Source organism: Miniopterus natalensis, chromosome 8 (assembly GCF_054644295.1).
Source record: "Miniopterus natalensis isolate mMinNat1 chromosome 8, mMinNat1.hap1, whole genome shotgun sequence".
Classification (NCBI taxonomy): domain Eukaryota; kingdom Metazoa; phylum Chordata; class Mammalia; order Chiroptera; family Miniopteridae; genus Miniopterus; species Miniopterus natalensis.
The window spans coordinates 48,881,807-48,903,328 of NC_142088.1; the positions used below are offsets into that span (position 1 = coordinate 48,881,807).

Consider the following 21,522-nt stretch of genomic DNA (forward strand, 5'->3'; position numbering starts at 1 on the left):
CGTACTAAGGACGTTGAAGTAGCAGCTTGACAGGCAAGAAAAAAGGACCATGAAGGCGATGTCTTTTTGTCAGGCTCTAGAACATCACTTTATATCCATAGGCTTGACAAAATTGTGAAAGTCGCGAAATCTCCTGTCCCGGTAATCTTGGCCAAGGCATGCCACAGCAGGTCTTCAGCCCGTGCTTTTATCTTCATCCTGAGAGTTTCAAGCCTAGCTCTGGAGTTCTGGAGTTCCCCTTTTTTTCTGGTCATGTGGTCCACATAACTTAGAAGCTGCTATCTCCCCAGGGGAGTCCAGCATCTTGCTCCTCCTGTGATAGAATTTTTTCTCCGTTAGAGCTGGAGGATCAGGTGCTAGCTGCCTCAGCCTCTCCCTGTGCTCCTGCATGCTTGCCCTTCTTCCCTTAAGCAGGTAAGTCCAAGGATTTAAAAACTTGCCAGCTGCAATGCATTTTAAAATATTGGGCTTACTTTTAAAAGTCAAAGGCAAAACATAGTTTAAAAAACTCTTTTTAAACAAACAGAAACCTCTTGTGTATAACATTGTGACCAGTTGAACAGTTTTCTTGTAATAAGTTATTGAGTTAAACATGACAATACAAAACTTTTTTAAAAGAATTAATTTTTTTAGAGAAGTTTTCCATTTACAGCAAAACTGAGAGGAAGGTAGAGAGATTTCCCAATACTCCTTACATTGACACATGCACAAGCCTCTTCCGTTATCAACATCTCCCACAATAGATAAACCTACATTGACGTATCATTATCATTCAAAGTCAATGGGTAATCAGATGTATCTTTTGCAAATATTTTCTCCCAGTCTGTGGCTTCCCTTTTTATTCCCTTAACAGTGTCTTATACAGGGCAGAAAAATTTAATTTTAATGAAATCTAACTTATCCAGCACTGGTTGGAGAAAATTAAAGACGCTGTTTGATGATTTCTAATTGAAGTAGTAGAATTTAATGATACACTTAGAATTTAAAACTGAATGCATAAGCATTTTGAAATATTGAAGTGCTAAAAACTTTGAATAAGGGAGAAAAATTAAACATACACATTTCTGAAATACATACTTTTCCCTCTTTCCACTCCTATGATGTTGTATTTATGAAGAGAAGTGGCTGCATACTTCTCCAATGTGTGAAACAGGAATGCTGGAGTAGATGGATGAGTTCTGTTCTACAACAGTGTAAAACATTTTCCTTTTTCTATAATGATGATGACTTTTTTAGAATTGACATACAGTATATCTTATTAAGGTTAGGAATTCAGTTGAGACATTTCTTTGGAAAATAATCTTTAAAATGAATGACATAATTTTACTCCAATTTTTTGTTACTCATATTATTTCATATCTTAGGTTAGCAAGCAGTACTGTGTGGTAGGGTGGGATGAAAATGAGAATTGCAGGCTTATTAAAAGTATTTTAGGAGGTATTTTCAAAACTGCTTAATATTTTATTGAGTGTTCTGAATATAAATCTAGGGACAAGGAAAGCTGCCAGTATAAATACTACAACTTGGAATGTCAGGTAAGCATCAATGATCTCACTCAAATCTTTGATGTGAAATATCACTATTAATAGAATATGGTTGAATTCTGATTTAAGATGACATCTGGAATAGCTGTTGGTGTCTCAAATTCTCTAAACTAAATGAGAAATCAGAAAAACATGAGAACTCATAATAGCATTGAAAGGCAGGATTGCTAACTAGGTGTACGGCTGAGCAGTCTGTGCTCTGTTCAGGGTACCCAGCTGACATAGGTGCTCACTTACCCCCTTGGGCTTGAATCACCCCTAGAGGGGTGCTTTTTCCTAAGTCACAAAAGGCATCAAAAGAATAGCTGTAACCCTGCTGACAAGCATCCTAGTGACAAAATTTGACAGGATTTTCCACCATTTGCAAGAATTGTGGGGCTGGAATGGACATGAACTTTGTTGTTTGAAGGTGACTAAATCTGCTGGCCTGAAGGACAATAAAAACCTACCTGCCGAATGAATTGACAGTAACCCCACTACTATGTGTTACCTACAAGTAGCATTTTACACCTCCTTACCCCAGTATTCACCATGAGTACTTCTCTCTATTATCCATTTCGGAGCTATGGTTTGGATTATACCAATATGATCCCATGGGAGTAGAGAGATACGATGCTCTGTATTTAAGGGTATGTGAAGCCAATAACAAAAGGGGCTGGGCAGACAGAGCTGTGTGTTTGACTCTCACCCAGAGTTTAATTTTTCATACCGGTTCCAAACAAGGAAAAGACTGATGATGGTTTCTGATTAGCCAGAAATTTGTCTCTTCATAGTAAAATAAATAGGCAATAAGGGTGAGGGATCTCACCGAAAGCCAATACCCATGGTGACAAAACTGATAAATGTTAGTTTCAAGCCAAAAATTTAGCTGTGAACTATGCATGTATACCAGTCTCTGAGCCCAAAAATCTGTGCTGAGGAACTAGTAGAAATCAGGCAGATAATGAGGAGAATTAAGGAAAATCTATATATCTGGGTAGTAAAGGATACCCAAGGCTTGGAATGAGTAAATTCAAGACAAAGTATTCCTTTTTTAAAAATTATGCTGCATAAAGGAAGGACAGAATTCTCAAAACACAGAGAAAGTGAACACTTTGGAAATGGTACCAGAAGCATAAGTAAATGGAACCAATCCACTTTGCCGTTTTTATGAAACAGGAGATGAAATATAAGATATTAGACTAAGATAAGGAGAGACCTAGTTAAGAGACAGGGAGAAATAAAAACATTGAATAAGTTAAGGCTATATGGCCATAGTATATGCAAAGGCAAAATTAAAATACTATTTAGACATAATCAAGGATGGAATCAATATTGCAGGATATTAAATAAATGAGTAGAGTAAAAGCTTGAAAAACTATTAAAATGTGAATGGAAAGGACAAATAGATGAAAACCATTACATGAAGTAGTGAAAAGCTAGTACTCCAACTTCTTCAGAAGAGATCAGAGTAAATGGAACAGAAACAGCAACCAAAGCTATATCAAAAGGTATCTGAAGTAATACTTTGGTCCAAAGTAGAGATGAAAAGGACTCAATGAATTTTGAAAAATATTAAAGAAAAGAGGCCAAGCATTTTGACCTATTCTGATAAAAAAATTGATATTAATGATTTATCAATTTATTCATTCAGCAAATTTTTGTGAGTACTTGATATGTGCTAAAAGTTAGGGATACAAAGAAGACCAAGGCACATTCCTACCTTGAATAACTTGGAGTGTATTGTGGTTGACCTACATATAAGAAACAGGCAATTACTACACAATGTGGTATTACAACATTACAATAGGGTAGGATACTCTGAAAACACATTGGAAAGGCTTTAGCTCAGGGTTGGGAGGGTGAGGGAAGACTGCCTGTATCTAAAGTATGGAAAAATAGTCAACAAGAATTTAATCAGAAAAGAAATAAATTACTTGCAAAGGAAGAAAAGTCACCTTATCTTCATCATTAAGTTTCAAAAGCTGAATAGAATAACATTTACAGTTGCTTGGGAAAGGTTTCACTTACAAAGTCTATACCCACTCAAGTTATTCATATAGGAAAGGAAAACAAAGACATTCTTAGATACTTCAAGGTTCAGAAATATATCACTCATTTCCTGAAATAATTGAAGATACACTTTGATTGGTTGAGAAGGGAATCAAAATTAAAAAACCAATGGTGAAATTCTGATATAAAAGAAATATTTATAAATATTTGAAATAATTTAAATATTGGATTAAGTAAAAACTTGTTGCAAATGTAATGAGAATATTAAAAGGAATTTTTAAGACATAAGATATAAATATTAATAAATAATTTAATAATAATGTGTTCTGAACCTCCTGATTATAGCAATGAAAACTCAGGTGGTGAAAGAGAGGTGGCAGGAAGTAAAAATTTCTAATTTATTAATTTCTTATCTTTTGTATGTGGAAATAAGTAAATGGTAGATAGGATCTCATTCTAACTGTGATAACTGAACATATATTATGTTAACATTTTAAAAATGTGAAGGTAAATAAATACAAGTAGAATAAAAAATTATATGTTCATTTTTTCATGTAAATAGGAGAAGAAAGAAAACAGTGCTTATATAACAAAGATATAAAACTCTTACTTCCCAACATTTCATCAATCACCCAGTAAGGTAACTCACGTAAGTACTCCCCTGTGCCATTTCTTACACGTGTATACTCTGTGCCCCTATTGTCACACTCTGGCTTCATTGCCACTGTATCTCCATTGCCACCTCTGTTCAAGTCACCAATTCATATTTACCATAGTAGCCTTCTCACTATTCTCCTTAATTTTACTCTTGTCAAATTCTAAATGTTATTATGTTCCTGTATCACCTAAAATCACTCACTGGTTTCATATTATCCTTAGGATAAAATCCAAACTCTAAGCATGGTATGAGGCTTCTTCTTACTCCTCTAGATTCGTATCTTCCCACTTTCTCTTGCTGATTTGGGGCTTCTTTTAATACTTCAAATGTTCCGGGTTCTATCTTTTTCAGGTGTTTGCTAAATGTGGTTTTCTCTTCCCAGAACATGTTTCCCTCATGTTTTACTTGGTCTGTTGAGGACTTAGCTAAATGGACTGATTCTAAGCAGGACCTCACTTGACTCCCCTTCCAGGTTAGAACTGTGGGCTCAGCTATGGATTTCTATTTCACTCTGTCCTTTCCACTTTTTGACATGCACCACACTTAAAATTTCAATATGTACATTTAGATGATTTTGAAGTTAGGATGGCTATTACATGACATTAAGGATATGCGCAACCACCAGTCTGAGGCATAGGTGGTTATTGCCCTCCCTACCTCCCAAATCCAAACCCAAGCTGAGATAGGCTAATTCATACTGGTAATAACAGAATTCTGAGTTAAAACTGTCTCATTCATATGTTGGTATTGCCATTTACTAGCAATATGACTTTATTAGCTCTGTGCCTCAATTTCTTCATCTGTCAAATGCAGATTGTGATAGTACTTACCTCAAAGTTTGTGTGTGTATGTGTGTATGTACAATGAGATAATGTATAAACAGGGACTGGCCTACAGAAGGAACTCAATAATATTAACTAATATAGATAATTTCTGTAATTCAGGTATGTGGATCTACATGCAGTTATTTTTAATTTAAGTAAATAGTCGTAATTATCATTTAAAATGTCTTTAAAAGCTCTCTCTGAGAAAACCTAGACATTGGACTTACTAAAAAAAAAAACTAAATCAACTATCTTAAATATGCTGAAAGAGCTAAGGAAACCATGGGCAAAGAACCAAAGAAAATCAGAAAAATTATAAATGAAAAAAAGAGAATATTAATAAAGATATAGAAATTATAAAAAGAAAAAAAATAGAAAATTTGGAGCTGAACAATACTATAAGTGAAACAAAACATTTACTAGAGGAGTTTGGCAGTGGATTTGAGGAGGCAGCAAATATGATAAGACAATGGAAATTATCTAGTTGGAGGAGCATAAAGAAAAAAGAAAAGAGAAAAGAGAAAAGAGCTTAAAAGACCTCTGAGACAACATCCAGTGAACCAACATACACATTATGAAAGTTCTGAAGGAGAAGTGAGAGAAAAGGAACAGAAAAAAATATTTGAAAATATAATGGCCCCAAACTCCCCAATTTGATGAAAGACTGAATCTGCACATTCAAGAAGCTCAATAAACTACAGTAGGATAAGCACAAAGAGATTCATACTGAGGTACATAATAACCAAACTGTTGAGAGTCAAATATGAAAGAATCTTGAAAGTAGAAAGAAATGACTCATTATGAATGAGGGATCCTCAGTAAGAATACAAATGATTTCACTTTGAAATCATGAGGGAAAGAAGGCAGTGGAATGACATATTTAAAGTGCTGGAAAAAAATAGGTCTCAACCAAGAAGTCTATGTCTGGAAAAACTATTCTTCAAAAATGAAGGGGAAATTGAGATAGTCTGAGACAAAAATAAAAAAGTAAGGGAGTTTGTTATTAGTAAACTTACCCCATGAAAAATGATAGAGTCCTTCAGGCTCAAATAAAAGGCTACTAGATGGTAATTTAAAGCTCTACCAAAAAATTAAAGCTGGCAAACACAACTACATAGGTAAATATAAAATCTAGCATGACTGCATTTTTGGTTTGAACTCCTATTTTTATTTCCAACATAATTTTGAAGACAAATGCTTAAAAACAATTATAAATCTATATTAATGAGCACACAATGTATAAAGATGAAATTTGTTATTACAACAACATAAGGGAAGGAACCAAGATGTACAGGAGAAGAGTGTTTGTATATTATTGAAGTTTAGTTAGAATTAATTCAAATTAGATTGTTATAAATTGAAGTTGCTAATTTTAGTCCTCATGATAACTACTAAGACAATGTCTTAGAAAATATTAAAAGCAAATAAGAATGGAATAAAATGATATACATCAAAGAGTTAATTAAACACAAAAGAAGGCAGTAATGGGGGAAGTGAGGAACAGAAAAATGGTATAAAGCATACAGAAATCAATAGCAAAATAACAGAAGTAAGTCTTCCTTATCAATAATTACTTTAAATATAAATGGATTAACCTCTCCAACCAAAAGGCAGAGCTTGGCAGCATGGATAATACAACATCATCAAGCTATATGCTGTTTACAAGAGATTACTTTAGATAAAAAGACACAAATAAGTTAAAAGTAAAAGAATGAAAAAATTCTCCATGCAAATAATTATGAAAGGACAGATGGAGTAGCTCTACTAATATCAGATAAAATAGCTTTTAAGTAAAAAAATTAAAAGAACAAAGAACAAAGAAGGGCATTATATAGTAATAGAAGAGTCATTTATCAAGAAAATATAACAGTTATACATATATAGGCATCAAACATCCCCCTCTCCATACGTGAAGCAAATATTGAAAGAACAGAAGGGAGAAATAAACAGTACTACAGTAATAGTTGGAGACATTCTATACCACTTTTAATAAATGATAGAAAAAACAGAAGTTCAAAAAGGAAATAGAGGACTTGAAAAATAGTATAAACAGCTAGACCTGACAGATATATATAGAACATTCTACCCAACAACGGTAGAATAACACATTCTTCTCAAGTGAATATAAAACTTCTCCAGGATAGATTAAATGTTAGGCCACAAAATGTCTCGATATATTTTAAAATATTGAAATCATACAGAGTATCTTCTCCAACCAAAATGAAATGAAGCTGGAAATCAATACAATCGAAAAACTGGAAAATTCACAAATATGGGCAAATTAAACAACACATTCTAACCAATGGATCAAAAAAGAAATCACAAGGGAAATTAAGATTTACTTAGAGATAAATCGCACCATGCCAAAACTCATGGGATGCAGTGAAAGCAGTGCTCAGAGGGAATTTAATAGCTGTAAGCATCTACATTTTAAATAAAGAGAAAAATCTGAAGTCAATAACCTAAGTTGACAGGTCAAGGAACTAGAAAGAGAACAAACACAAAGCTAGCAGACGAATGGAAACAATAGAGATCAGAGCAGAGATAAATGAAATAGAGAATGGAAAAACAATAGAATCAATGAAGTTGAAATCATGTTTTTGAAAAGCTTAACAAAACTGACAAATCTTTAGCTAGTCTCATAAGAAAATGGGAGAAAACAACAAATAACCAAAATCAGAAATGAAAGTGTGGACATTACCACCAACCAAACAAGTAACAAGGATTATAAGAAAATACTATGAATAATTATATGCCAATGAATTAGATTACCTAAATGCAATATACAAACTCCCAGAAACACACAAATTACCCAAACTGAATCTAGAAGAAATAGAAAATATAAACATACTTGTAATAAACAAAGAGATAGAATCAGTAAGCAGAAACTTTACAACAAAGAAAGGTCCAGGACCAGTTGGTTTCACTGGTGAATTCTATCAACTCTCTAAAGAAGAATTAACACCAATCCTTCTCGAAATCTAAAACTACAGAGGAGCAGGAAACACTTCCTAACTCATTCTATGAAGCCAAGATTACTATGATACCAAAGCCAGACAAAACACTGCAATAAAAGAAGACTAAAACCCAATAATCCTCTCCTCCTCACTTCCTTGGTGTCTCAGGCTGTAAAGCATAGAAGGGCCTCAGCAAATCTGGAGGGGAAAGTGACAACCAGTTTGTAGCCACCAGCAGCTGCTGCCAGGCTGATGCCAGAGTGCACTGGTCTTCTGGGGCCCCTGGTCCATCACTTCCCAGGTATCACCGAGAGCTCAGCAAGGCCGAGTTGTAAAGAATGGACGCTAATGTACCTGTTGACATATTTTCAGAAATCCTGGAGAATCAGTTTGCTTCAGACCACCAAACTAGTGGAAGAATATTTGGATGCTGACATTCAGAAATTGGATCAGATGGGTGAAAATGAACTGGAACACCTCACAGAAACAAGACTTGAGGCACTAAGGAAAGCCCAACAGCGGAAACAAGAGGCTTTCAAAAGGACGTGGAGAATACAGAGCAGTCCCCAGTGACAGAGGTCAAGGAGGGTAAAAAAGTAGTTTGCCATTTCTACAGAGACTCCACATTCAGATGCAAAAATACTAGACAGGCATTTGGTGATATTGTCCAAAAAACATCTGGGGACCAAATTTTTGAAGCTGGATGTGGGAAAAGCACCTTTCCTTTTTTGAGAGTCTGAGGATCAGAATAATTTTCACACTGACACTGGTAAAAGTGGAAGCATCCAAATGTTCTTCCACTAGTTTGGTGGTCTGAAGCAAACCGATTCTCCAGGACTTTTGAAAATGGAAAAACACAAGATTATGTCTTTGGATTTACTGACCTAGGAAATATAGATGACTTCACCACAGAAACTTTAGAAGGGAGGCTTGGTGGTTCTGATATTCTTAATTACAATGGGAATTTAATGGAGACACCATTTCAGAGACAAAAGAAATTTGGAACAAACTTCACAAAGCTGGAAAAGAAAACTATCCAAAGAAAAATATGATTTGGACTCTGACGATGATTAGAGAGTGGTTTTAATTCTTTGTAAATTGCCTTTTTACTTATGCTTACTTTAGAATAGATGTGTTTTCTAGATTTTGTTGACTTTTGATACATTGGTCATCTACTGGTCGTATTCTAGCTTTATACAGTTGCATCACATTGAAAGACATCTTTAATATTTTCTGTGTGGAGCTCATGTTTAAGTTGAGGAAAACTGCTGAGTTCTTAAATTATCTGGGCAAAATCTGGATTCTCTATTTTTGCAATTGATTTTATCACAATATGATTTTTATGTCTTTATACCATTCACAGTTGTGTTTTTAATCCACTGGATTGGAAATAGAAACTCAGTGAACAGTTTCAGGATTAATTCTCATGCATTATTTACTTTATACAACAGGTCAAGTAACATTTACTGGTGTAACAGACTGCACTTGCAAATGAATTATAAACACTCTTCACTTCTGGAATATATTTACATAACTATTAAAGAACTGTAAAAAAAAACAACCAATATACCTTATGGATAAAGATGCAAAAATTCTCCACAAAATACTAGCAAACTAAATTGATAGCATATTAAGTAGACCTTACATCATGACCAAGTGTGATTTATCACTGGAATGCAAGGGTGGTTAAACATAAGAAAATCATTCAATACACCACATTATCGTATAAAGAAAAAAATCCTACATGATTATCTCCCTTGATGCAGAAAAAACATTTGACAAAATCCAACACCCTTTCATGATTAAAAAAAAAGATGCAAACAACTAGAAATAGAAGGGAACTTCCTCGATATGATAAAGAGAATTTATGAGAAATCCATAGCTAACGTCTTGCTCAATGGTGAAAAACTAAAAGGTTTCCCCTTCAGACCAGGAACAAGACAAGGATAATTATTTCACCACTGCAGTTCAACACTGTCCTGAAGTTCTAGTCCTTAAACAAGAGAAAGAAATTAAAGGCATCCAAATTAGAAAGGAATAAGTGAAAATATCTCTGCAGATATTATTCAATATATAAAAAATCCCAAAGAATCCACAAGTATGCTGCTAGAGCTAATAAACTAATTTACCAAAGTTGCAGGATACAAGATCAACACCCAAAAGTCAGTTGTGTTTCTATGCATCATCAATGAACAATCCAAAAATGAAATTAAGGAAACAATTCCATTTACAATAGCATTCAAAATAATTTTATGCTATGTGAATTTTACCTCAATTTTTTTAAAAAGGGAAAAAAGGGAAAATTAAGGAAGTCTGAATAAACTATGAACTGAGTTAATAAAAATGTATCAATATTTGTTCCCTAACTGTAACAAATGTATCATACTAATGTAAGATGTTAATAATAGAGGAAACCATGTGTGATGGGGTATATGGAAACTGTAATGTTTACTCAATTTTTCTCTAAATCTAAAATTATTCTTAAAAAAAAGCCTATTAATTAAAAGAAACTTTATTGTCCTAAATAACTCTTGGATCAAAGAGGAAATAAAACTGCAATTAAAAAACATAAAATAATGGCCATGTGAAAGTGCCACATCAAAGTGAGATGTAGTTAAAATGGTATTCAACTCTGGCCGGCGTGGCTCAGCGGTTGAGCATCTACCTATATGATCCAGGAGATTGCAGTTTGATTCCTGGTCAGGGCACATGCCCAGGTTTCAGGCTTGATCCCCAGTGGGGGGCGTTCAGGAGGCAGCCGATCAATGACTCTCTCTCATCACTGATGTTTCTATCTCTCTCTCTCCCTCTCCCTTCCTGTCTCTGAAATCAATAAAGATATATTTAAAAAGAAAAATAAATTAAAAAAATGGTACTCAAAGAAACTTCCTAGCCTTAAATACTTCCATTACAAAACAAGAAAGAATAAAAATGAATGAACTAATCAACTTAAAAAACAGAAAGGGAAAAGTAAAATATTCTAAAATAAAGCATTAATAAATATTAATAAATATAAAAACAAAAACTTTTTTTAAAAAAAAGCTAACCATAAAAGTGATACATCCAAGAAATTAACTCTTTGACATGTCTGATCAGGAAAAAAAAAGAGAGAGAGAAAACATAAATGGTCAAAATAAGTAATGAAAAAGGGTTATTTATCCACATAGTTATGGAGATGATTTTTAAAAAGTACAAGAAAATACCATGTATGCTAATACATTTGAAAAAATTGATTAAAAGAGTCACAGGAACAAAACAACCAGAAGTGGGTGCCAAGGACAAGCAGTCTTAGGTTTGCTCATTAAACATTTCAAAGAGCAAATAATACCCATTAAACTTTTTTAGAACATGGAAAACTTCATTATTTTTTTTCAGAAAATTAAAAATACAGATTAATTTCATTTAAGAGTAAAAAGCAAAAATTCTCAGAAAATTACAGACATTTCTTTTTCAGCGTACATTTTCTTAATTTAAATTGGTATAAGATTAGTCAGTTTGGACACATTTTGTATACCACTGTTGTAACTGAATTGTGGTCTGCGACTCACACTGTCATAATAGGGAGAAAGCTATTTGCACAAAGCACAGGAACAGCTGCTTTATTTGAGTATCTGGGTGCTCTGCCTGGATAGGGCTCCTTGGCTATGTCACATTGTTTTCATTCTTTCCTGTTAATTTGAGTTGTGAACTAAATTGTGAAGCCAAAACATTAGAGGAGAGGCGTCTAAGCATGTGGGCTGAAGAGAAAATGAGGAAACGTGTAGGTTTGGTTTGGTTGGTTTTGATCAATCAATTTATTATTTTAATCTGAGGAAAAACAAAATATACTTTATAACTATAAACCTATCTTTATTACTAAGTCATGATTTTTGATAACATGGAATTTTTTAAAAAGGAAATTACTGTATTATATAACAGCAGAGCACTGTAAAGTTTAAAGTAGAGAAATGAGACAATTGTCTCTAATGATACCAAAAAGACATAGAATGTAGCTTTACCTGGAGTCTTTTTTTTTTAAATATATCTTTATTGATTTCAGAGAGAGGAAGGGAGAGGGAGAGAGAGATAGAAACACCAATGATGAGAGAGTCGTTGATCAGCTGCAGCCCGAAACCTGGGCATGTGCCCTGACCGGGAATTGAACCCTGATCGCCTGGATCCTAGGTCGACGCTCAACCGTAACCTGGAGTCTTAATACACCTTTAGTAAACTAGGGTTAGAAGTATATTTGGTTTTTATAACAAGTTAATTTACTTCAAACCAAAAGCCAACGTCATTTTTAATGTTAACCACTTGGGAAATTCCCACTGAGATCAGAATGAGACAAGGTTGGCTACTATCTCCTCTGCTATTAAACACTGTTCTAGAAGTTCTGCACAATGTGGTGAGAAGAAAAAAAAAGAGAATACAAAATTATATTTTTCTTACCTAGGAATCACATGAAAATTACCTAAAATAATTTGGAATAAATAAAGGCTTAATACAATGGCTGGATGCAAGATAAAATTATGAAATAAAAAACGTTCCTAAATCCCTATTCCACACAAAGAAAACAAAATATGTTGGAATATATTTTATTATGAACAAAAACTTATATATTTCTCGAGGCCCTAAGTACATGGAGAGAAAGAATGTTTGCAAACAGGCAGGTTCTCTACATAAAAATTAGTGCATGAGTTTTATGAAGTTCCAACCAGAACTTTTTGGAGGAATTTAACAGATTTGTTTTAAATCTTCCAGTTGGCCATCTCTTTCACTGTCACAAAAGATGTAACTGGGCATTCCTTTAGGGCTCTAGTCAGCTGCAAGCTGGAACCTCAGTCAGGTCGGACCTGACACACAGCCCATGTCCCCCTGTGTGGAGGCAGACTCATGTGTGCTCCTGTGCACAGGTAAAAGTGCACTCTGGAGGGCGTGAGGGAATGTGGTGGGCGAGTGAAGAGAAGGGAGACCTAGAAATGACTTCTAAGCTTCTATGAATGACCTGGCTGCTCTGTGGCCTTGGCTAGGTCACCTTCCTTTCTTTCCCATCATTTTACAGTTTGGATAAGACATCTCAAAATATTATTTAATGTTGTAAGAGGGCAGGGCAGTGGAAACAGAGAGCCATGGAAAAAGTGATATGAGATCATGTTTAAGCCCTGGCTCTGCCATGAGCTGGAAGATCTTGTGATTATTTTCCTCCAGAAGACACTCAATAAATGGCAGCTATTAATATAACAATGGTGATAATGACTCTTGATGTTTAATCTTTTTGAACTATCCACATTTCCTAGGATTATTGTTAAGAAAATATTTAAGAAAATATTATACTGTCTTTAGTATTCATTTTTGGTTATGAACATAAAAGCCAATTGGTAATAGAATAAGACTAGATTACTCTAATTATGTAAGTTTAAATATTTTAAGATAGGAAATGGAAAGTTTTCTATGAGGTTAATACTTTACTATAAAGATATATTCATTAACATGTACTTCTTAGAAAACGGAAAAATATAAACTTTAGTTAATGCCTGAACGAACACACTGGATCAGACCAGAATTGATCTTTAAAATTTTAACCCAAAAGATGAACCAATATATACAGTATTAGTGTATTTTTCAAACTAGTAAGCTATATACATCTTAACTTATGACAAATACGTATCTTTTAAGTCTTAGATTATGTTATAAAAACCACTCAGAGCAGGTGTATGTTTCAGATAGAAACTAAAAAAATCATTTCAAATAGAAACATAAATTTTATCTTAAACATTGGGAAGAATATAAAAAAACTCCACAGTATTTTAAATTTTCCTTTAGTCTTAGCTAAGGACCTCATTTTTAAACATCAAATTTCTAATTATGGCAATGAATACAAAGGTTTTCTTGAATCATGTCATAAATTACTCACTTAGCAGAAGCAAGAGAAGAACAAACCGGCCACACTTCAGTTTAAGACATCCAGGCCACCTTGCTCGGTTGTGAGTCAGGAGGAACTGCTGCAGCTTTGGCCGCCTCTTCTTCAGATTACAAGTCTTCCTCACAGACCAGTGCCCTTTAAAGATGTGGGCAGTTACAGAGCCTGGAAGCCTCATGCACAGGCTCTAGAATGCTGCCCAAACCTCCCTGAGCTCTCCCTCGTGTTGAACTGGGAACTTCCACTGAGAAATCCCCTGACTTGAAAACTTCCTTATTTGTAGCTCTCAACGGCCAATCGTGGCAACATATTGAAATGAAGCAAAGACTACCACAAATTGTGCTGCAAACCACCCGGGACTGTAGCTCTGACTTCCTTTTGAAGCAAAGGCATTTTACTGGAACGGTTAGGGCATTTTAACAAAAATCCAGAAATTATAAACACAAAAATATTTTGGGATTATCATGTAAGAGGATGTAAAAGTAAGTTTATTGGATAAATAGCTTTTTAAATTTTTTAGCTTTTAAGAAGTTACCTTCCACCCTAAAAGTGTATTTGTAAACATAAGGCAAAGACTAGATTTAAGTATAGTTGTCTACAGGGGTTACTTAATGAAGCCCAGTAATAATAATGTTTCCGCAGGATTCCAGAGCCTGACCTCAGGTACTTAGAAGAGAGGTGAAGCAAAGAAGCTCTCAAGACAGCTTTTCTCCTTGGGAGCTGAGGTTCACTGCCAGCACAGTGGGGAGATGCTTTACAAATGCTTGTGTCCTTAGGCTCCTTGGATGGAAAGCAGCGCAGGCGCCACGGATGTTTTTCTTTGTTATAAACTTTTAGAGCTGGAAATGTCCTTAGACACCATCTGTTCTATTTCCTTTTTATTCAGGTGAGGAAACAGGAGAGGGTGAATGCTCAAAGTCACAAAGAAAGTCAGAGGCAAAACTCAGATTAAAACCGGAATCTTTTGAATCTGAGGGCATGTCTTTTTTTACTGTACTATCCTCTCAGCCTCTCAAGTTATTAAACAGGAAAAAAGCTATAACCAAAAAAAGATTTAGAGCCTCCTGGTTCAGTTCCACCATTTTTCAGATGAGGAGTCGGAGACCTTACCCGAAGGTCCTCCATCAGTAAAAGGATTAGAATTTAGAACTTCTGATTCTCAGTCTAGTGTCCTGTCCATGTTAAAACACTGCCCTCTCTTAAATTAGAGGTTAGGTAAGCCTGAGATGTTTCTACTCATGATGAAATTATTCTATAAAAAGGAAATAATTTTGAAAGTATCTAAAATGATGAATATGCTTATGATTTAAAATGTTCCATTTACTCATCTGACATAGAATGAAGAATTAATTTCCTTCTGTGCCTTGTGCTTTATAACTACCTTACTGATATCAAACATTATACTTTCTTGTGTGTGATGGAAAAATAAGACCTAACTAATACTGTAAATATAGAAAAACAAAAAGGTGAGGTAGCCACTGGTGGAAGGAAAACATGCTTCTTAAGTAGTTACATTTTTGAATGAGCAGGATTTTAAAGACAAAGCTGTTTTAAAAAAAGCAGTGCTGATGTCCTAACTGGGGAAATGCCCCTTTGGTCTCTCCATCTGTGCCCCTTTCCTCTTCTATTTGCTTTGGCATTTGAGCTTGGCTGATGCCCAAGCTTCAGCGGAACTGGCCATTCCTGGGTATTTGGCCTCGACCCTGGAGGGGCACTGCTTGCAAGAGGGTCCTCAGGCCAAAACACAGAAGCCAGAGTTAGAGATCTTTTTGAGGAAATGCTGTCTGAGTGCATGGAATTTAAAACCTATACCACCAAGCAGTTTTGGCTCTTGGCAAAACATGCGAGGCAGATGGAACTTTTTATCTTTGTTGTTTCTAGTGGTTCCTTTTTCTATTCCCTCCCCTTCCTTTTTCCTCTCAGGGTCATAAATCATGTAACCAGGGCAAACAGAAATGCAGATCCCTGTAGGGGAGGGAGGAATAAACCAGTACTAAGCCAGAATTGGCAAGAGTTATGGCACAATGACTAGAGCAGGAAGGGACTTGGGGATGCTTCAAGCCCAAATTAGGGGATGGAAGGCAAAAGTCAGATTCCCATTCAAGTCCAGGGTTGTAGCTAAGGGGTTGCTAATCAAAGGTTGAAGAGATCACCACCACAGGCAGCATTGTCTCAGGGCAGGTCGGGATGAAAGGCCTCCCTAAGAATACCTGGAAAGCAAAGTCTTCCTTGGGGACAGTGGAGGGCAAGAAAGCCAGGGCTCTAAATTGCTGGCTGGGATTCAGAGATAGGCTTACTCCTTCAGGGGAAACCCAGGTGCCTACAACTCTGGCCAAGAAACTAGTTAGGCTGCATGGGGTAGGTGTTTGATTGAGAAACTTGGTCCAGAATGAGTCTGTGTTCTAGGCACGGTCTTTGTGGGAGCAGTAGAATTTTCTAGCCTCTGCTTGCTAGGGGGCTAATGTTCCAAGATTTTATTGGCCCATGATCACAGCGGGGCTGGGACCTGTGGGGATGATGGATGCTCTTTTCGTAATACCACCCAATCTCTATAAACTGCACTGGGGATGTAGCTGATATCACTAATTTGCAACCTAACATGGATTTATGCCAAAGTATTGCTTCTCCAGCGGGGATACTTGCAGTTTATGTCTTAGAGAGTTGTAGAATTATTTAATAGAATTTCTGGCCACAGTGAATGAGGAAAGGGGATTTAGTGGAGGTAGAGACAGGGTAGGGAAAGAGAAATGCTTTACTTCTTACAATTCTTCTACTTAAAGTGCAACCTAAGTTAATGACTGGCCTTATATCAATAGGGACATGCAGTTAGCAAGCTTGCTCAATTATTTATCCAACAAACATTTATTATCTAATATGTATTACATTCTGTGCTGGGTGTAGGGATTATTAAAATGCTTTTTCTTGCACTTGAGGAGCTCATGATCTTAAGGAAGAAGCAAACAGGCAAAGGATCTCTTCCTACATTTTCCCATATTCTCAGGAAATTCACTTTGATTTCTTTAAGCTAAACTTGTGGCTTTTTGCTCATTTCTAAAACTTCATAAGTAAATAATTTCTAAAAATCTTAGTTTTTGTTTTGTTTTGTTTTGTTTTTTTACATTGTAGAGGTTTAAACAAATCTGTGAAGTACACAGGTACCCTGAGCAGTTAAGAAGTACCTTAGACCTATTATTTTGGAGACTAGGGATAAAAGTAAGATGCTGGCTTTACTTTTCTCAGCACTCTGTCATCCTCATTGTATGATGGCTACATGTTTTTGGTTATCAAAAGAAAGAGGACACTTAGTGATGTATGATGAAAAGAAGGTTACTAGAACTAAAATCCAAAAATAACTTGACAAACTCAAGTTGTAGGTTGATCCCAGCATGAAATTTCACAAGAGTAATTATAAAGTTGTCCAGTTACTACCATGCATTCTATACCATCCTACAACCATCCCACAAACATCCACCATCCTACAAACAAACAAAAGACAGGAAAAAATTGCACAAGTCCAGAAAGGTGATGATGAGATGCAGTTTAGTTGCAGTCATACAAAAATGACTTAAGAGTTTTACATGAGGTAATGTTGTGGGGATATTTTAAAAATTCCAAAATGAACAGGAACTTAGAAGTTCCTCTAAAATGAGGGAAACACTTCTTTCAGACCCTCTTTCTGGGTACCACTTTTTAAGAAGACCATGGACAAACTAGTTAAATACTTATCCATATTATATGTGTGTGATTGTAGGAATGGCGGATGTTTAACTGAGAGAAAAATGAGAAAAAAATATCAATTCAAATATCAATGAAATTTTTCTATATCTCTCCATGATAGACCTCAGACAAGTAAGAACTAAAAGGAAAATGATTTAAAAAAAAAAAATTATCTTTATTACTGAAAGTATTACAGATATCCCCCTTTTTCTCCCCATTGCCCCCCTCCACGCTGTTCCCGCCCCCTCCCCAGGCCTTCCCCACACTACTGTCTGTCCATGGGCTATGCATATGTGCATATAAGTTCTTTGGTTGTTTTCTTCCTGTCCTCCCTGTCCCCCACCTTCCCTTTGAAATACATCGGCCTGTTGAATGCTTCAGTGTCTCTGGATCTATTTTGTTCATCAGTTTATTTCATTCATTAGATTCCACATAAAAGTGAGATCATATGATACTTGCCTTTCTCTGACTGGCTTATTTTGCTTAGCATAATACTCTCCAGGCCCCTCCATGCCGTCTCAAAGGGTAAGAGATCCTTATTTTTTACAGTTGCGTAGTATTCCATGGTATAAATGTACCATGATTTTTCTTTTTATTATTGTTGAGAGTATTACAGGTATCCCATTTTCCCTCCCAATTGATCCCCTCCACTTTGTCCCCACCCCCTTCCCAGGTCTTCACCCCGTTATTAACTGTGTCCATGGGTTATGCATATAACTTCTTTGGTTAATCCCTTCCTACCCTCCACCCCCTTTCCCTCTTTCCTCTGAAATATGATCATCTGTTGCATGCGTCAATGTCTCTGGATTTATTTAGTTCATCAGATTCTTTTGTTCATTAACTTCTTCTTAAAGAAGACCCTTCAACTTTTCCTGTAGTGCTGGTCTGGTGGTGATGAACTCCTTTAGCTTTTTCTTATCTGTGAAGCTCTTTATTTGACCTTCAGTTCTAAATGATAGCTTTGCTGGGTAGAGCAATCTTAGTTGTAGTTCTATGTTTTTCATCACTTTGAATATTTCTTGTCACTCCCTTCTGGCCTGCAAAGTTTCTGTTGAGAAATCAGCTGACAGTCATATGGGTGCTCCCTGTAAGTAACTAATTGCTTTTCTCTTGCTGCTTTTAAGATTCTCTCTTTGTCTTTAACCTTTGCCATTTTAATTATGATGTGTCTTGCTGTGGGCCTCTTTGGGTTCCTCTTGTTTGGGGGCCTCTGTGCTTCCTGGACCTGTAAGTCTATTTCTTTCTCCAGGTAGGGGAAGTTTTCTGTAATTATTTTTTGAAATAGGTTTTCAATTCCTTGGTCTCTTTCTTCCCCTCTGGCACCCCAATAATACAAGTGTTGGGCCTCTTGAAGTTGTCCCAGAGGCTCCTTATACTATCTTCATATTTCTGGATTCTTTTATCTTTTTGCTCTTCTGGTTGGGTGTTTTTTGTTTCCTCATGTTCCAAATTGCTGATTTGATTCTCAGCATTCTCTACTCTACTGTTGAGTCCCTATAAATTATTCTTTATTTCAGTTCCTGTAGCCTTCATTTCAAATTGGTACTTTATTATGCTATTGATTTTCTCAGTTATTTCCCCAATAGTCTGCTTAAACATCCTCATAAACAAAATTCTGAACTCTCTGTTAGCTTGCTTGTATCTATTTCATTTAGTTCCTCTTCTAGAGACTTCTTCTGTTCTTTCCTTTGTGACATGTTCCTTTGCCTCCACATTTTGGCTGCTTCCAGGTGTTTGTTTCTATGTATTAGGTAGAGCTGCTATGTCTCCTGGAATTTGTAGAGTGGCTTTGTGGAGTAGGTGTCCTGTAGGGTCCAGTGGCTCAGCCTCCCCAGTCACCTGAGCTGGGCCTTCCAGGTGCTCCCCTGTGTGGGCTGTGTGCGCTGTCCTGTTGTAGTTGAGCCTTGGTTGCTGTTGGCGTCCCTGGGAGGAACTGACCCCCAGGCCAATCAGCTGTGAGGACCAGCTGCAACTATAGCCAAAGAGCTGCTGTGCTGGAGACACCCCTATGGTGCAGGATTTACTTCAATGGAGCTTTGGTGCTCACCAAGTGCGCCCCTTGAGTGTCACTCGTGGCTGTGGTAGGGTTGTAATCCAGTGTGGTCAAGTCTGACCACCGGGTGCACTGTCTCTGGGGCCTCCCGGGAGGTGCAAAGTCAGCCTGTGCCAGTGCCTTGCCCAGGGCCACCCAGCATGAGCTACACAGCAAACGGTAGTTGGCTGCTACTAGTGCTGGGCTTTGCGTTGTCCAGGAGAGGCCCAGCTATGAGCCAATGCAGGCTGCCGCTAGTGCCATGCCTGGGGCCACTTATCAAGCCCTATGGGGCCCGCTGCTGCTTGTTTGAGAGACTTTAGGAAAGTCCTAAGCATGAGGCTCGAGAGGCCACTTGCACAGAAAAGCCCCTGGAAGTGGCCTGGATGAGCTGCAGGTGGGGAGGGGCGGGGCCTCCGGGAATCATGGGGCGGGGCCAACGGTGTGAGTCAGGTGCTGGCGATTCAAACATGGCGCCTGCCTGCCGGCTGTGTGCGGGAGGACTCGCCTAAGTCACAATGGCCTTCACAGCCCTTCTGTCCAGGAGGAAGCCGCCCCTCCAGCTCTCACCCGGATTTCAGGCAGGTTAGTTCCTCCCCGAGTGCCCCGGGTCCTTTTGAGCTGCTGCCCGGCGCTGGGCTCAGAGGGAGCGTCCGACTGAGTCTGTGCGCGGGCCCTTTGAGAGGAGCTGCTGGGGCTCCTGCAGCCTCAGCGACCCTCAGAGACAGTCCCCACTGTTTTCACAGCCCGAAGCTGTGGGGACGTCTCTTCCTGGCCCTGGAGCCCTGGGCTGGGGGCCTGCTGTGGGGCTGGGAGCCCTCACTCCTCCGGGAAACCCCCACCGCCGAGATTCCCTCCAGGGTTTCAACCACAGCACCGGGTGTGGGCCGAGGTCGTGTCTCTGATTCAGCCCCGATTCAGCCGCCATCCGCCCGCGTCTGTGCCCCTCCTACCAGTCTTGGTGCTTCTTCAGCTCCCTGGTTGTGTGGCTTCTGTGCAGCCAGGCCTCAGGAGGATCTGAGTGATGGTGGTTCTGTGTTTTAGTTGTAATTTTGATGTGGTTGCGGGAGGCGGCGGGTGCAGCTGTTACATACACCGCCATCTTGTTTCCCCCTAAATGTACCACATTTTTTTAATCCACTCATTTACTGATGGGCTGTTTCCAGATCTTAGCTATTGTAAATAACACTGCTGTGAACACAGGGGTGCATATATTTTTTCTGATTGGTATTTCAGGCTTCTTAGGATATCTTCCTAGATGTGGGATCACTGGGTCAAATGGCAGTTCCATCTGAAAATAAATTTTGTTTCACTATCGAGAGATCAACGTTCTAATAGTAAAAATAATAGTCACCCTGGGAGATAATGAGTTCCCTTTTCCTGGGAAAAGTCAAGCATAAGATAAGTGATCACTTCTTGGGAATGTTGAAAGGGTGTTAACATCTAACATGAGATAATAATGACTGTACAGCGTTTACTCTGGTCCTGGCACGATTCTAAGTACTTCACATGAATCACTTCGTTTAATCCTTGAAAGTACCCTGTGAGGAAGGTGCTCTTTTATAGATACAAAACTGAGGCATAAAGAAGTTAACTAACTCAATCAAGTACATGTAGCTAGTAAGTGGAGATAGGCATCTGTCTCCAAAGTCCATACTCTTAACAACTTTACTACAGTGCAGTGGGGATGTTCATTATAATGAGCTTTATCAAATATAGGTTTCCTTATTCACTGATAGCATGGAATATCAGAGGAGGTAAAAATAAATGTTTACTCTACCACTTTTTATTCCTTCTTATGCCCAATTTTGAAAGCCTCCAACCTGACAAGAAGTTGATGAATTGAGATCCTTCCACTAGATCCTTCCTCTAGTATGCCACCTCTAATCCCTGTTCAGC

The 21,522-nt window shown here is 37.3% G+C and overlaps 1 pseudogene; it reads left to right on the forward strand.

Annotated features, from left to right (window-relative positions):
- Positions 1-8,313: 8,313 nt before the first annotated feature.
- On the forward strand, positions 8,314-9,049 carry LOC107524188 (thioredoxin domain-containing protein 9-like; annotated as a pseudogene).
- The last annotated feature ends 12,473 nt before the right edge of the window (positions 9,050-21,522 follow it).